Consider the following 16,630-nt stretch of genomic DNA (forward strand, 5'->3'; position numbering starts at 1 on the left):
TACGAGGGGTTCTAGCCCCGTGTCCAGCAGTGCGGCGCTGGCTACCTAAGACGCCACGCCCACATCAGCAAAGGCTGTGGCCCCGATGCCTCTGGGCCGACAGCACGAGTACTTCCGTCACCAGCCCTCCGCAGGGAACCAGCGGGTACAGAGCCAGTCGCTGTGATGTGGACACTACGGCTGACAAGATGGACCACGTCCCACGGCCGCCTGGCTGCCCCCACCCGGGAGGTTCAGTGGGAGCGAGACGGGGACGTCCCAGGTTGGGGGACGTGGGCCCTGGTCAGGGGGTGCCGGGCAGGTGCGTCCTCAGACCTGGGCGTCCATTTAGGGCGGGAAGTGGGAGTCGGAAAGGATCCAGAGTCTGGAAATGCAAGCGAGAACAGCACCAAGGCTCTGCCATCGAGACAGGTCCCTGAGGGACAGCGGCGAGGGGGCTGAAGCCTGTGGTCCCGGCAGGCGTGACTCACATTTGCTGTGGCCGCCAGCACACTTCCCACAAACCGACCTCCGGAGCCTCAGGAGTCCCCGACCCCCCCACGGCAGACATCACTTCTCAGCATCGGTGTCTCTCCGGAGAGGCGGAGATGGCCCTGCTCACTCTCCCAGATCCCCCTCAACACGCCCCCACCGGCACTGGCGGGGCGCTGCACGGCTGTGGACCTGCCACAGAGCCGCCCAGGCTCGGCTTCTCATAGTCAGGAAGACCGAGGCCCAGGGGCCCAGGAAATGACTTGTCCGGGTCAAGAGCCAGGTGGGAGGGATCCGGGCCAGAAGCCATTTCTCTTGACCCTCTTGACCTCTGACATGCAGGCTCCTTAACCCTACGCATGCTACCTTCGTCTCCTGGACAACCACTGCCCCGACCGCAAGATGGCACCTTTTCCTGGTCACTGTGGGCTCCCGTGGGGTAACACCCAGGGCCGAGCCCAGACACCCAGGAAGGCTGTGAAGCATGCCCTGACCAGCTCACGCCTCGCTTTTCGTGAAGACCTGGCCCGTGTGCACCGCCAGCAGCACCGGTGACCACCTCCGGCAAGCCCCTCGCCACCCGCTCCACCCCCGTGCGCTTGCATGTCAGGACCTCGAGGTCCTGACAGACGGGCCTGGACCGTGTCCCACTTCCTGTGTGGGTCCCGATGCCCCTCACCTATCAGGAGCTCAGAAAGGCTGTAAGGTAAAGGTGAATTCTGGAGCAGGCCTCGGCCTGCCCACGCCCCCGAGAAACCTCGGCTATCTCCGGGGCAGGAGTGGGCAGCCCAGTTGCCCTCGAAGCAACCTCTGCTCTCACGTCCACTGCTGACCCTTGGGAAGAATTCCAGCCACAGGAGCAAGAGGCTGTCACCCCGACGAAAGGTCCTAGTGACCAAGGACATCTTTACCCCCAAATGTGTTAACGTTGGTGCAAACAAAACGCTTCCACGAAGCTTGTGGTTGGGGCGAGGCTGAGAGAATCCAGCATCACTATCGTCAAGCAGGAGCCCACCTGGGACTCAGAGAAAAGGGCCACCGCCCACCGCCACGTTCCTCCCTGGACACAGACACACTCGGAAAGCAAGTCAGCCACTGGGCCTGAGCAGAGGCTCCGTCTGACCCGTCTGCCTGCCGAGCCTGGGCTGACGGGCTGTGTCCACAGAGCGGTGTCTGAGGAGCAGCCGCTAATGGACGCGGGACTGGCCCCAGGGGGGCGCTGTCACTGATCCGAGCCTATGGGCGAAGATGCTGGAAGTGGAATGGCCGGGTCGCACGGCAGGTGTGTGCTTAGCATCTTAAGCAGCTGGCACACTGCTTTCCGAAGGGGCTGCACCACGGGGCAAAACCACCGGCAGTGGGCGTCCCGGGCCCCGTGTCCTCACCGACCTTGATGCGGCCGGTTGTCTCCGGCTCAGCCTCCTTGTAATTACTCGCTGTGCATTTAATTTGTGTTTTCCTAATGACTAATGATCCTGACCATCTTTTCAAGGGCCTATCTGCCATCTGGGTATCTTCCTTGGTGACATGTCCATTCAAATCTTTGCCCGTTCCTTAAATTGGGTTATTGTCTTGTTATTGAATTTTGAGAGTCTTTTACACATTCTGGGTCCAAGTCCTTCAGACAAGGACACCTACAGCTTTCCCTAAAGAGGCAACACCCCACTGACCTCCCTGACCCTTGCCCTGCCCCACCCTCCCCACTACGGCAGTGTTTCCGCCCAAGCACTTCAATGGAGGAGCAGGTGGCGTGGTCTTCTCTGTCCCCGGCACACTGGCCACAGGTGATCAGGATGCAGGAGGTCTCCGCACATCCCTGAGGGTGGGTGTGCATGGGTGTGCATGCCGGGCTGCGGCCCTACCTCAGCCCACAGCCCACCACAGCCCCGAGCGCTGGCCACCCCACGAGCTGCTCCCCCAGCTCCTTTCCCCTCACCGGGAAGGACTCGCATCCACTGGAGTTTCCCTCTGTGGCGAGCACTCCAGCTTTTCGAGACACGAAGGTGAACTGCCCCGTGGCGGCACTCCCTCCGGCCTGTGTTCCAGCTCACCCGTGCTGAGCACTTTGTAGTGAGCAGGACTTGGCTCTAATCCTCGTCTTCATTCTCGCTCGCCAACCGCCAGGTGCAGGCTGATGTCAGGCAGAGGCACAGGCTGAACCCAAGGTCACATGTGCCCTAACTCTAGATCGGCCAACGACCCCATGCGACCAGCCTCGGGCTGAGGACGGGACCCCGTGCCACACACTCCAGCTCCGTGACAGGAAATGGAGGCGCTGCTCCCAACCAGACCTGTGGGTCCCTGTGGCCTCAGCTTCTGGCCTTGATGGGATGGCAGCAAACAGGCCACGCCCCCTCCAGCTCCCTCATCCGGCACTTCTACCGTTCATGCAGTGACCTGGCCACGTGTGAGTGCGTGTGCACACGGAGACACACTCCTGTCGGCAGTGGGTGAGACAGGCGAGCCCTCCTTGCACACCAGCCCCTGTGCACTGGGAGACAGGGGGCTGGGAGTTAACTGCCCCGATCGGTTAGTAGAGGCCTCACCCACCCCCCAAAAGAGCCGGCGCGCAGGCCTGGCTTTAATTAAGCAGCACAGTGACGGCATCTGCCTGGACACCGGGGCTTTGATCTCCCCACGGGGCATGTTTCTGCACCGCTGAGCGTGAGCCGTGCTTCTGCAACATAAACCAGGGCGCTCCTGTGACTGTGCGGCCCCGATGGAGCTCCGCCGGGGGGGGGGGGGGAGGGTGGACGTGGAGGCACAGGGGTGGGGGGACAGGGCAGCAGAGAGACCCCTGGAAGGTGCGGAGCCCGGAGAGGACGTCAGTGGGGAAGAAACGGGGGGGGGGGGGCGAGGGAGAGGACAGTGGGGTAGGGGTGCAGCAGGGAGACCAGCCAAGGCCGGGGAGCCAGCAGCGGCACCAGGAGGCTCCTCCATGAGGAAGGCTGTGACTCCAGCCCCCACAGGGGCCCTGCTGGTCACTACATAAGCATCAAATCCTGAATCCCAACAGAGAAAACAGGTTCTGTTGTGGGGAGAGGACCAAGACGAAGTTGAAGTGCAGGCTGGCCTGGCCACGCTCTCCACAGGGGGCGCTCCCAGAGCCAGGTCCCCGGAGGCAACGTCGCAGCAGCGGGCAAGTTAAAAAAGTCTTCACATGTTTCACAGGGAAACTGTCCGCTCTCTCCACAGCCTCTCCGCCCACGTGTGACGGCCCCCCGGGGGGACCCTGCAGCCCAGGACCACTCCCCAACGGCGGCCATTGCTAGAATTCTGGTGTATTTCCCGTCTTCATTTTTTAATAAGACTTTTATTATCACAGAGTCAAGAGTCTATTTACACACAGTTCTAAATGCTTAACAGAAGCCTCTTCCCAAAATCCCTGCGACCCTCTTGCATGTCACTTTCACTGCAGGGGACGGCTTCTGTGGTGGTCACGTGACTGTTCTGATCGTGGGCTCAGCTGACGGCCTCTGGGCCCCAAATCCACGCTGCCGTGACCAGCGGTGTGGCCGGGGCTGCACCCCCAGCCACGGCCAGCTCTGTCCACTGAGGTGCCGCAGCAGCGGGCACACCTGATTCCGAAGACTGGGCACAGACTATAAAAACACCTCCATCAGTTCCCACTGATCACACTTCCAGATAACGTTCCGGATACACTGGGCTAAATAAAGGGACGGAGTTACTGTGGCCGGTCCCCTTCACCTTCTCGGTGCAGCTCCGGGGGCCCTGAGAAGTGCACAGGGGGCCTCGCTGCCCCAAATCCCAGGGGCTGTGCTGCTGGCTCCTTGTCTTGCCAGCAGAGGGCGCTGGACAGGCGCTATGGGTAGGTTTCTCTCCCCTGGCCAGGTGCTGCAGGCAGTTCTGGGTTCTGGCTTCTGGGGCTCATGGCCCCCCAGTCTTGCTGGTGCCCCTGGACTTCTCCACCACCCTCTTGGCTCCGGACACACACCTTTGGGGACCCTCTCTCCCCGGAGGCTGCCCCCGTGGTCTGTGAAATTGTTTTCACCCTTGAGGGTTCGTTCCCATTTCTAGCTACTGATCTGTCATCTCAGTCTCCCCTGTTCTCACTACGGGTAGGGGTTCCATCCCCTGGCTGCGCCTACTGCGTGCAGTGAGAAACCAGGGAAACGCGTCACCCAAGGAGTGTCAGGGGTCTCTGGGACACCGCCCTGCACCCCTACCCTGCTGAGGTGCGTCTTCTCTCTTCTGTCATCTGTCCCCTCCCCGAGCACAGATGTCCGAGGTGTGGGCACCACACCTCCCTGAGATCGTCAGCCGGGAGGCGCTGGATGGACCGGAGCTACTGAGAGCCACGCCCTCTGCCTGCTGCACAAATGTGTGCCCAGCTCCTGTTCAATCGAGGTAACGCGCCGGGTGCGGGCGGGCAGGGGTCAGCCACACAGAACAGGTGGGACAGCAGCTCCGGTGCCCAGGGCCTGACAGCCTCGCAGACAAAAACGAAGGATGACGTGAGTCACTGCAACAGAAACATTAAGTTAAAAAATCAACCGGCTGGACCATTTTGGGCGTCATACCTGGCCACAGGGAAGTGTAGTTTTAAAGAACCAAATAAACCTTTCGGTGCCTGTCTCTCCTCATTGCAGGGCCCTGCGCCGCCCCCCTCCCCCTCCCAGGGTCTCGCTGACCCGAGTTCTGCTCTCCGCCAGCCGTGCAAGGTGTGCCTCGTGCACAGGCCGGTCCTGGGCTCAGACCGCCCCTCAGCCTCCTTCCCCAGCCACAGGCCGGCCACGCACGATGGGGCTCCCCTGGGGACAACCCTGAGGACCCTTTCCCTGGGCAGGGTCATGGCCCCAGACTCCAGCCGCACCCCAGTTCCCACCTTTGCAAAAGGATGAGAGGTTTAAGGTATTACCAGCCCCCAGGGGAATGTGAGTTCTAGAATTTCTGACTCTTTGTACAAGATTCCAATTCTCTGCCAAAATTCTCCACCTTATCTCCGTGTTCCTTGAACGGAGGAGTCACCACGGTCTCACGTCCCCTAGTGGTGACACCGCTGTCACTGGGTCTGGCACAGACACCTCGCCACGTGCTGCTGTCTCACAGGGCACCTGAAAAACTGGCATCAGCCTGAGGCTCTGCATGGTGGCACTTCCTCCAGGGGACCGGCCTTTGCTCTGGCGGCAGGTGGGGAGAGAGACGGCACCTGAGCCAGTCAGAAGCTCGGCGTCGGTCTCGAGCACTCTGGGCTCCGCCCGCTTTGCCCGACTCCCAAGACACAGCCTGCAGGTTCCAGGCTGAAAGTGTGGGTGTTTCCCAGGGCCCCCCCCCCCGACCAGTGCCGAACTGTCACCTGCCCCCCGGGTCTGCGTCTGCGGAAGGCTCTGCACACGCCACCCTCTTCCCCTTCACTTACAACCCGCAAACCGCAGGGCGGGGGGTGGGACACCCGAGGTCAGCTCCCGTCTCCACACCTCCCTGCGCTCCAGGCAGGCTCTGTGTAACGTGTACTCACTCATACGACGCGCATACATGTGCTTTTCCAGCCTGCGAGGGGCGGGGGGACCGGCCTGACACAAGGCTCCCTGATGAAGCCAGAGGCAGCCTGCGGAGCCTTTACTGTCTGGGGAGTGGCTGGCAAGCTTCTTCATGCAGACTCCCTGCCCCTGAGGTCCCGCTGCTGCCCCCCACCCCATGTCCCCCGATCTCCGGTCTCGGCAGCTCGCTCTGCCGTCGTCACAGAGTCCACCGAGCAGCGTCGACAGGGTCCTCTCCCACACCGCGACGCTTTTAAAGCGATGACTCTGGTAGAAACAGGTGCATTGAAGAGCGTAGCGAACGGGGAGAAGGGACGAGGAGAACGCAGCAGCCGTGAACGTCAGCAGTGAGAGCTCGACGTTGGCGCTGAGGACAGCCGGTTCCGCTCCCACATGCGTCCGCTAAACCCGCGTTCTGCGATTCCCGTGTCCTGTCCTGTCCTGTCCTGCCCAGGGCACTTTTCTTGTTTAAGCTCACAACCCAAAGGGGCATGAATGGGGCGGCTCTAGGCCGTGCCCCTCCCTGCCCCCCAGACAAGCTGGCCCCTGGGGAGAAGACAGCTACTGGAGGCACAAAGGGTGAAGGGCAGAGCCCAGGCCTGCCACCCGAGGGCCAGCTGAGGGGGAGGATTGACGAGCTGCCCCGGGCCCAGCAGCTCCCCGACGCCAAGTGCAGCTCACGGAAAAGGTGCTGGTCAGGCTGCAGGCGAGAGCAAGCGAGCGAGCAGTGGCCCCAGTGGGGCTCCACAGAGGAGCCTCCCGACTCCCCAGGCCACGTGCCGGGTCCTCGGACACCCTGCCCATTTCCTCACTGCACTCGTCACAACGGGCAAGTCCGTCCACGCTGTTGCCACGGCGTCCGCAATGCAAGTCCCTGAGCACAAGGACTGCGCCTGCGTCCCCCACACAGGGCCCCAGGTCTGGTGCCCCAGCTGGCACCCCAGCTGGCACCCAACCCGCTCTTAACTGAAAGGTGAAGACAAGTGAGGATATTTATCTGCCTGGGGTTACCACAGACCTTGTTTCCAAACAGAACACAGGTGACTAATTTGTGTCAACGTCTCACTTGGTGAAAAAGGGTAACTCGAGCTGGGAGTCTCGGGCCGCTGAGGCGGAGGTGACCACGGGGCAGGGCCTGCCCTCTGGGGCACCACTAGTGCCCTGAGGGTCCCGGCGGCTGGGCCCCCGGAAGTGGATGGATCAGCAGAGGTCAGCAGCCTGACAGCCTGAGCCCAGGTGAGCTGGATTTGGCCAGGGCAAGATTTTAGGAAACGGATGTGGGACAAGCTGACTGTGTGCCAGGCGCCCGCAGGCCCATTGGCCCTCTGTGGACGGGGGCGGGGTGCCGCTGCCCGTCCGGCACACAGAGCGGCCCCAGGGCACCGGCTCACCGCACCTTCCACACCTGCCCTGGCAGGGGCACTGCCTCACTTCCTGGGCTGGGGAAGGACGACAGGGGGGGCCCTGCACCCTGGTGCCCACACCACGGAGGGTGTGGGGGGAGGGGCAGACTACAGGCACTTTTCCCACGACTGGCTGGGGTCTGCATTGTGTCCAGCCAGCAGGAAAGGGGGGCCCACCGGGAACCAATGAGTGGGGAATCAGGGGCGAGACTCCTAACTGCAGCCAAGCGCCCCGGTTGGTTGGAGGGGCCGAGTCCGGGAGCCTGGGGCTGCCGAGGAGCGAGCAGTCCTGGTGGGACCCCAGCTCCAGGTCCCAGGTCTGCTCCTGGGAAGAGAATGGTTTCCGGAGCGAAACTACTTAGAAGCTAATTTCTACTGAGATGCCTCACTGTGGGCGCTCACTTCCTCACTGTGGGAGACCCCGGCCGTCACAGCCTGGCCACGGGAAGGGCGCTAGCAACACCCCTGGTGACAAAGAGGGACAGTTGTCCTCCCGACCTCTCTCTCTCTCTCTCTCTCTCTCTTGTCTTCTGTCCAAGTTCCTCTGGATGATCAGGTTTGGGGGACGGGCCCCTAGCATCTCACTCAGCATGTCCACTACATTCGGTTTATCTTCATTCGGTAACGCAAAACTGTCCCTCTGAAGGGCGTCCCTCCTGGGGCCGCAGTGACCTGCACCCAACGTGACGCGTGTTTTCCTTCCTGACCATTTTCTAGGCTCCAGATTCTGGTTCTAAGACCCGGCGCCTACAAAGCTCAACCACCTTGAAAACCACGTACCGCCCGCAGCCTCCATTGGCGGGTCTCCCCCACGAGTGGAGTCCCTCGGGGGAGAGAAGGCTCGGTGACTGTCAGGAGCACGAAGAGCCTGTCATGTCACCGAGGCCGCAGTGCCTCCCCTCCCCCAGCCAGGCGGTCCCTGTGCCCCGGGGACTGAGACGGGCCTGCCTGCTTCATTTGCTTCCTCTCTCCAGACTCTGAGATCTGGAACCAGAGGCGTGAGGCCTGCGGAATCTGTTAATTATGAGCTAATGACTCTACACGGTCTTGGCACCTGCGAATGGAAAGTGCCAAGGAGCCCAAATTAAGGCCACGATGGACATGAACTTCCCAGAAGTGAGCTGCCGGGCACCCCCAGCAGGGCGCGGGGCGCGGGGAAGTCTGCACGTACGTCACATTGCCGGGCGCAGAACTGGGGGGCGCTGTCTGTCTCGTCACCTCAGGTTTCCTTCAGCTCTGTTCCTGCAAACAGGCCGCTGACCTGCCGGGCTCAGGGCTTCAGTCCTGCCTCGTGCCCCGCCGGCCGAAACAGGGGCTCGGCTGGCACGTGAGGCGTGTTACGTGAACGGCTGTGAGCACAGTTGGGAACGTGCGCAGAAGTCTCCGGACCGCGGGCTAACGGGACCCGGGCCAACCTCAGACCCTCGCCAAAGTGCTCCTGTGTTCAGACGTGGAAACCCAGGCCCCCGGGACCATCCGCAGATGCCAGGTCAGCACACGGCCAGGGGCCTCGGCCCGCCGTCCCCCGACTCCCGCGGCCCGCACCTCCCCGTCACGCTGCAGGGAGGACCTGCCCCGAGCTGCTCTGCAGTCGTCACCGGAGTGTCCCCAATCCCTGTCCTGGCCTTAGCCGGTTGTCTCGGCTTCTCAGGGCAGGGCGTGAAAAAGGAGGGGGTGTGCAAACCGCACCTCTAAGTTGAAAGCATAAAGTTCCATAACTCGATGCTAAGGGGGGTATTTTTTCACTTAACAAGAATAATCCCAGCGTCTCGGATATAATTTCAGCACGATTTTTTAAAGAGTCCACATCCCTTGTACTCAACACCATGAACAAATGTTAAAAGGTCTCACACAGGGCAGGAAGGTGGTGGTACAGCCAGTAGACAGGCTGAAATAGCTCCCCACTGACAAACGGTGACAGGAGAGGGTCACCTGTGGGCCCAGCAGTCACACAGGGCCTTGTCTGCCCCACAGGAACCCAAACACCCACACCAATGTGATGTTTCTTCCCTCATTTTTCCTTCAGCAGTTTCGTGCCTTTGCGAAGCGATGCAGGTGCGCATATCATGACCGGCACAGAACAGGGTCCCCAGAGCAGGGGACCGTGGTGGCGGTGGTGACGCCGATGCCACGGGAGAACAACGAAGCAGCTAAAGGGACCGAAATGCAAGATGCAAGCGTCTCCCTGGGGGGCACGGAAAGGGAGCTCTGGTCCAGGCGGCAGCCAGAGGCGGCCATTCCTGGACCCGCGCTGAGCTTCCCCCCCAGTGGATTCACGAGCACACGTCGCGTCCACCAAGGAGCCTCGGGCCCTAAGGGTCCAGGCCCCCAGCTGGCGACTTCTAGGCCCCTTTCGAGTGCCGGGCACAGCACCACGCTTCAGGCCTCAAAGAGACCCGTTAAGCTGGCTGAGAAGAGAGAAGTGACGTGGCCTCCTCGGGCAAGGTCCCTTCACCGTGATTCACAGGGAAGTGAGCGGGCGGCTTATCAGCTTCCCTGCGACGGGCCTTCCTCAGCACAAAGCTGCCTTTGAGGACTGTGAGTGGCAACGCCTTCTCCGGGGCTCCGGGCCTGGTATTTCCAGGGAGCGCGAGGGGTCAACAGCGAAATACACTGGCACAGCCACATGCCAGGGAAGCTGGCACCGCACCTGCCCGGCCGGGCCCAGCTCCAGGCAGCCCGACCGGAGGCATGAAAGCTTGTAATTCATCCCAAGGAGAATTAAAAACAATCCAATTCGTCAGGTAGGACTGCAGACTGGGCTGCTGAATGCCAGCCAAACCCGCAGCAGGTCAGGACTCGGGAGGGAAGGGGACCGGGCACGTCCCTCTTTCCCCGAAGCACCCAGGTGACCCGGGTGAAGGTGAAGGGTCAGCTTCTTGGATTCGGCCACCCCAGCCATGGCAACCTGTCAGCAGAAACGCCTGCACGGGGCCAGTGGGAGTCTCCGGCCTTAATGCAGACATTCCTCACTGGCGGCTCCCGGGGTAACTGCCCAGGGCTGACGGGCCGGACAAAGGAGCTGATTCTCAGGGAGGCACAGGCTCGGGGACAGAAGCACAGGCTCGGGGACAGGAGCGCAGTCGGTCACCCCAGCCAGTGCTGTGTGGTGCCAAGTATTTTAATGTGTGCGGAAGAAAACAGAAGGGGCCGTGGCCACGGGTTCATGTCCTTTCTCAGGAAGCAGGTAACCGGACTCCCAGCTACACCGAGATTCCTCGAGGCTGGGGAGGGCCAGGCAGCCAGCCCTCCTGACCCTCCGCATGTGCTCTGCCCAGACACATGCCCTGCTCCGCCCACATCATCCAGGACAGTCACAAACGCCACCTGAGCTCAAAGTGGTTGTGGAGCAGACTTCCCGGCGATGGTTTCCAGGCTCACCAGTAACTGGGATTGCCCCACACGGCCGAGTGTGTCGGCACTGTGCACTGGGCTGTGCAGCTCCCGGGCGGGGGGGGGGGGGGGGGGGGTGCTCAGGAGCTAGACATGAACGGACATAGAAAGAAAAGCCAATTCTAAAATTCACTCGGAGCCACAAAGGACCCCAGAGTCACAGCAATCTCGAGAAAGAGGAACAAAGCTGCAGGCACCCCACTTCCCAATTCCAAACCACGTTACAAAGTTACAGTCATTGAAACAGTGTGGCACTGGGGTTCAAAGCAGACACACGTGTGAGAAGAACTGAATCCAGAGCCCGGAAATAACCCCCGGTACGGTCGAGTGACGTGCAACCACCCCGTCAAGCACGCACGGCGAGAAAAGGAAGGCCCAGTCAGTGCAGGAAAGCCGGGCAGCAAACGCAAAAGCGTGACAGCAAGCCCTTGTCTTGCCCCATCCTCGAAACCAACTGAAAGTACGTCAGAGGCTTAAGCATAAGACCTGAAGCCATCCAATTGCTAGAAGAAAACATCGGGGGGGAAATCCTTGACAGCGGCCTCGGTGACGGCATTTTAGATGTGACATTAGAAGCTCAGGCAACGGGAGCAAAAGATAAAGACGTGACAGCACATGGAACTCAGGAGCTTCCACACAGCGAAGGAAATCGTCAGCGAAGTGAAGGGGCAGCCTAAGACCCGGGGAAGATGTTTGCACGCCGTGCGTCCGACGGGGTTGCACAAGGAACCCCTGCCGTTCAGTAACAGAAAAGCCTTTCGCCAGTGAGAACATGGGCACAGAGCCTGAGCAGATGCTTCTCCAAAGAAGACGCACGAATGGCCAACAGACCCACAGGAAGGTGCTCAGCCTCACTGGTCATCAGGGAGCGGGAAACTACACCAAACGAGATACCACCTCGAACCTGTTAGGACGGCTGTTCCCACACAAAAAAGAAGTGAAGTGTGGGCGAGGGCGCGGGCTACGGCAGCCCGTGTACACGGTTGTTGGGAAGGCAAATCGATTCGGCTGTCACGGGAAACGCGGTGAGAGTTCTTCAGAAAATTAGACATAAAACCACCAGTGATCCATTGATGCCTCTTCTGGGCTCATATCCAAAGACAGTGGACCCAGCACCTCAGAGAGACACCTGGCCCGACGCTGCCCGCAGCCTTGCTCACAACCCACAACATGGGGAGACCGCTGAGCGCGTGTGGACGGTGCACACACACCACGCGTGTGCACATGCAATGCACACGGCGCAACACCACTCCGCTTCGCACACGGAGACCCTGCCACTCGCAGCAACCCAGAGGAGCCCGAGGACGCCACGCGAGTGAAGTGAGCCGGACCCGGGAAGCAAGGCCCCGCACGCCCCCGCCTGTGTGTGGGGTCTGGGAAGTCTCACGCAGGGGCGGAGGGCAGAGCGGCTCCCAGGGGCAGGGAGGGAAGGGGATGCAGGTCGCGGCGCGAGGCACGCACAGGTGACTGAGTCCCGAGGGGCCACGTTCGGCGCGGTGGCTGTCGTCAGCGCCGTAGGGAACACGGGGCCTGAGCGCTGAGCTGGTTTCTGGTGCTCGTCACACACACAACAAATGGCGCATCGCGTCCCACGGAGTCCCAGCGTCCAGCACGGTGCGGAACACTGTGTCCTGCGTGTTAGAGGAGGCACCGGGTCTAAAGGACAGGCAGTGGGACCTGCAGGCCTGGGGAGATGCCACACGATGCGGTACCTCCTCCTCTTCCTGTCCCTTCAAATGTGACAGGGGGAAGCAAAGCCAGCGGGCTTCTCCCATCCCAGCCACCCGGAGTTCCGCAGCTGCAGCCACCTGGGGTCGCAAATGGACCCAGCTTCTCCACAGACGGCCGTGCCCAGAAACCCAGACTCTGTCAGCCTCGAGGCACCAGGGAGCACTCAGCTGTCTGTGCCTGGAGAGGGGCTTCGAGGAGGCAACGAGGGCTCGGCAAGGTCACGAGAGCTGGCCCTGCTCTGGCCGGACTGGCGGCCTCACGAGGGGAGAAGCCAGAGCGGGTCCCCGCCTCAGGGGTACCTGGGGGCAGCTCCTGGTGTGGACATGCAGCTGTCAGGCCTGTGACAGATAAACAGGGTGGTCCGAAGGTGCTCCTTGGGCAGAGGAAGGCCACCGTCATCCCACGGTCCAGATACACAGACCTCCAGCTCCCCGAAGGAAGGCATGGGGACTGCCCAGGCAGGGCGCCCGAGTAGGTCACCGTGAACACAAGCACCCAGTGACTGGGTGTGATGGGTGCCCCATGGAGCCCTCGGGGAGAGGAAGCGCTTCCCGGAGACACTGGCCTCGGAGCGCCGGCCCTGTGATAGCCGTGGGCCTGGTGGAAGCAATTTCCAGAGAAAGTGGATTAGTTCTGGTCTCAGTGACAGCCACTGCGTGACAGGGAAGTCAGCAGCATGAGGGGACAGCTGGTGGGGACACAGCTGTCACCGTTGGGATGAGGCCAGGTGTGGGCACAGCCCGGACTCAATGAATGCCAACTAATTAGGAAGTGGCAAGGAAAAGAAAGAGCCACCACTCAACCAGCCAGGCAGTCTGATTCGCCCTGGACCTGCCGCATCTCACTCAGCCCCTCCCACTCGGAAAGCGAGGAACCCAGGGACAGAACGGACGCAGACGAGTGCGCAAGCGAGTCAGTGAGGACACAGCCTGGACAGCTCTGCTCGCCCCTCGTCCTGGCCTGTGTTCCCTGCTGGCCTGTGTTCCCTGTCCCCAGCTTCTGGGCTGGTCCCCCCAGGACACCACATGAGGGGGACCAGCACCGAGCTCTGCAGAGCAGAGGCGGCCAGTGGGTGGACGATGACCTTACGAGGGTCCCTGAGGCCACTGTGCCGGCACCACGTCCAGCAAGAGGCACCAGGTGGCTGTGCACAGAGTGAAGGCTGGCCACCCAGCCACCCCGAGTGAGGAGGTGGCCTGTGCGTAAACCGCCCGAAGGCCCCTTGGTCTGGCACAGCCAGCCTGCAGACTCGGAGAAGTACGTGTCCGGGTTCAAGCCACCCCGTCTGGGTTCTGTCACAAAGAATGAGTCTGCAGCCCCAGCGGACTCGTACGCCCCCGGCTACAGACTGGAGCAGCACCGACGAGTCAACTCTCCTGCAAGTTACGAACCCGAAAAACGCACAACAGTTTCTTCTTCTTTAATGGAAACAGACTCGAAGCCTCGGCCTGGGTCCCCTCTCATCCCGACACTGGGCTCGACACAGCCCATCCCCACCCTCTGGGGCCTCAGTGCCAACCAGCTGCCACCCCGGCCGCTGCCTCCTCCAAGCCACAGGCACCCGCAGCCCCCGGCACTCCAAGACCCAAGCCATCACTTGCTCCCAGAAGTCACAGTTGATTTCACGTGGGCGAATCAGGCAATTAGGCCAGTCTACTGGGACTGTCCTCAGCCCCAGGTGGCCCACAGATCCCTGCGGGGGCAGAAGCCGGGTGGTCGTCCCCTCGGGCGCTCGTCCTGCAGGGCCTGTGCTGGAGCTCTCCCCCCATCAGAGCCCCGACCATACCCTTGGGAACACAAGTCAACCTGGGACAGCGTGACACCGGCAGACAAGGACCACGAGGGCTAGTGTCCCCAGCCCTGCCCCCAGACACACCCCGGGGCCAAGCATCTGGCTTCCTTACGCAGACAAGGGACAGGCTGGCTGGCGCCTGGGGAGAGTGAGCCAGGGAGGGAGGACAGCTCATCCCACGTCCAGGGCCAGCCCCTCACAGCCTCGACAAGCCACGTCCTCTCCCTAAGCCTGTACAGGGCTGGCGGGGACCCTGATCACCACCTTCTAAGTCTGGGTCCCGGGCACGTTCTCCGCAGGCTTCCCGCTGAAAAGCACTTGACTTGGTTCTTAGGGGCTGACTTCGGAGGATACCCCAGGCCCAACCCACTTTGTGCCCTTCAGACTCCAACCTGCAAGCTCCCAAGGAGACCCAGCTGAGGTTGGAGCCCAGCGCCAGGGCACGCAGGCCCCTGGGCCTTGCAGCTCAGCTCCTCACTGGGTGACACGCCTGCCACCACCTGCCCCCCCCCCCACCACGTCTGCGTCCTTCACGGGACAGGAAGAGTCCAATGGAAGTGACGTCATCATGCAATTAAACACCGAGACAAAACCAGCTGGACTTTTCCCCTTTGTTTGCATTTGTATTTACTCAAAACACCACCTTTCGGGTGTGCCTGTGTGTGGTCTTGGCGCTGGCCTGAAAACCTCATGGAACGGAACCGAGTACACGTAAGTTCACTGTTCACCAGACGGCACCCAGGAGCAGTTAATGATTACTGGCAGCCACGGACTCTGCCCCCAGCAGCCTGTGCTCGTGCGCTTGCCGGGAAAGGCACACGCACTGCGTGGCCTTGCTCACCCACAGCGGGACTGCCCGTCTACCCCGCCCCCCAGCTGTGTCCTCTGTAAAACCGACAATTCTTGGCTACAAATGGTTATAGCGGAACACCACGTTGCACCAGAACACCCCGCTACACTGGAACACCCCGTTACACTGGAACACGTCACACCGGAACACCACGTTGCAGCACCTCTGGCCTAGGCTGTCTCGACCACATGGCGACAGGCTGCTCCTCGGCTGCTCCTCGGAGTCCTGCTCCCCTCTACCCACCATCGTCCCCACTCTCCCTGCCGCTTCACTGTAGCCCAGACCCAGCTTCGCATTTCCCACGTCACCCTTCCATTCCCAGACACGCACAATGCACCTACTGTGCGCTGCACACCTGCTGACATCCCCGGCGCATACAGACTTCTCGGCTTGACTCTGCCCTCGCTGAGCTGACCTCACCTAGCAGGCATCAATCACCCACCCAGCGAAGAGTGGACCCGGACCTGGTGCAGGCTACCCCGGGCAAGCGGCCTCCTTGTTCCCGCGGTCACTCCTACTTCCTCTGTCACCAAGTGGGTGGCCTTCCTCCCCACAGGCAGGTGACACATTTCATTTTACCACATTTTCCTTCATCCCGTTAAAGAAGCGTGAGCACTTCCAACAGTGTAAAAACAATCCGGAGGAGGGAAGGCAAGATCCAGCACCCTAGGAAGTCGTGGGATCAGCAGGCTCAGAGCCCCAATACGTCACCACGGCCCATATGCAGGGGTTCTTACAGGGCACCCGGAAGGCCCATTTCCAGAGCAGAACGGCTGGGAAGTGCGAGAGCAGAACTGGGGAGAGAGAGACAGAAGGCCCAAATCCCGACATTGGCCTTGATACCTGTGCCCTGACCCCCACAGACCAACCACCGGCACAGACCGAGTGCCATCCTCACAAACGCTCTCGCCTCCCTCACCCCTTCAGCCCGGCCGCCTGCCTCCCTCAGTTATCCTGACGGCGGCGTGCCTTGTTCAGAACGCCCCTGGCCTATGGCCCCGTGGACAGGCCCAGTGTGCGGCAAACGGCTGCTCCCGAAAAGCTGACCCGTCTAGCTGGGGAGGGGAAACGCCCACACAAGTTCAAACCCAGAACGGGGCCCATGGGACAAACAAACAGGGCCGCAGAGAGGGGCCGACCAGGCCGGGGTGGCTGGGAACGCAGCGTGGCGAGAAGGGACAGAAGGGGTGCCAGACGCAGTACAGTCACAGGAAAGAGGCAGGCGTGACAAAGGAAAGGAGATGGCAGTGACTGGTCCCCAGGGAGCAGGTGAGTGCAGGCAGGTGTCCTGCCGCGTGAGGGAGGGGACAGGCAGTGTAAGCGAGTGTGTGTGGTCTGGGAGCACTCACACACCAAGTCAGTGAGAGGGGTCTGCTCGCTTATCGACCCAGCATACCACACGGGGCCCCGCCTGTGTGCAGGGGTGCACGGCCTCCCAGAGAGGCAGCGGCGTGCCGGCTGCTAAAGGATGCAGTGACCAGCGCCTTGA

The 16,630-nt window shown here is 61.6% G+C and overlaps 1 protein-coding gene and 1 long non-coding RNA gene across 3 annotated transcripts in view; both read right to left on the reverse strand.

Annotated features, from left to right (window-relative positions):
• The window catches only part of NOS1AP (nitric oxide synthase 1 adaptor protein), a 91,829-nt gene that overhangs the window by 40,641 nt on the left and 34,558 nt on the right, over positions 1-16,630 (reverse strand). The window lies entirely within an intron of this gene.
• On the reverse strand, positions 3,447-14,796 carry LOC123479059 (uncharacterized). Its single transcript, XR_006654549.2, has 3 exons — positions 14,684-14,796; positions 5,428-5,612; positions 3,447-4,954 (listed from the first exon to the last, which is right to left on the reverse strand). It is a non-coding gene; the product is annotated as an uncharacterized lncRNA (long non-coding RNA).

This window comes from Desmodus rotundus, chromosome 12, assembly GCF_022682495.2.
Source record: "Desmodus rotundus isolate HL8 chromosome 12, HLdesRot8A.1, whole genome shotgun sequence".
Lineage (NCBI taxonomy): Eukaryota > Metazoa > Chordata > Mammalia > Chiroptera > Phyllostomidae > Desmodus > Desmodus rotundus.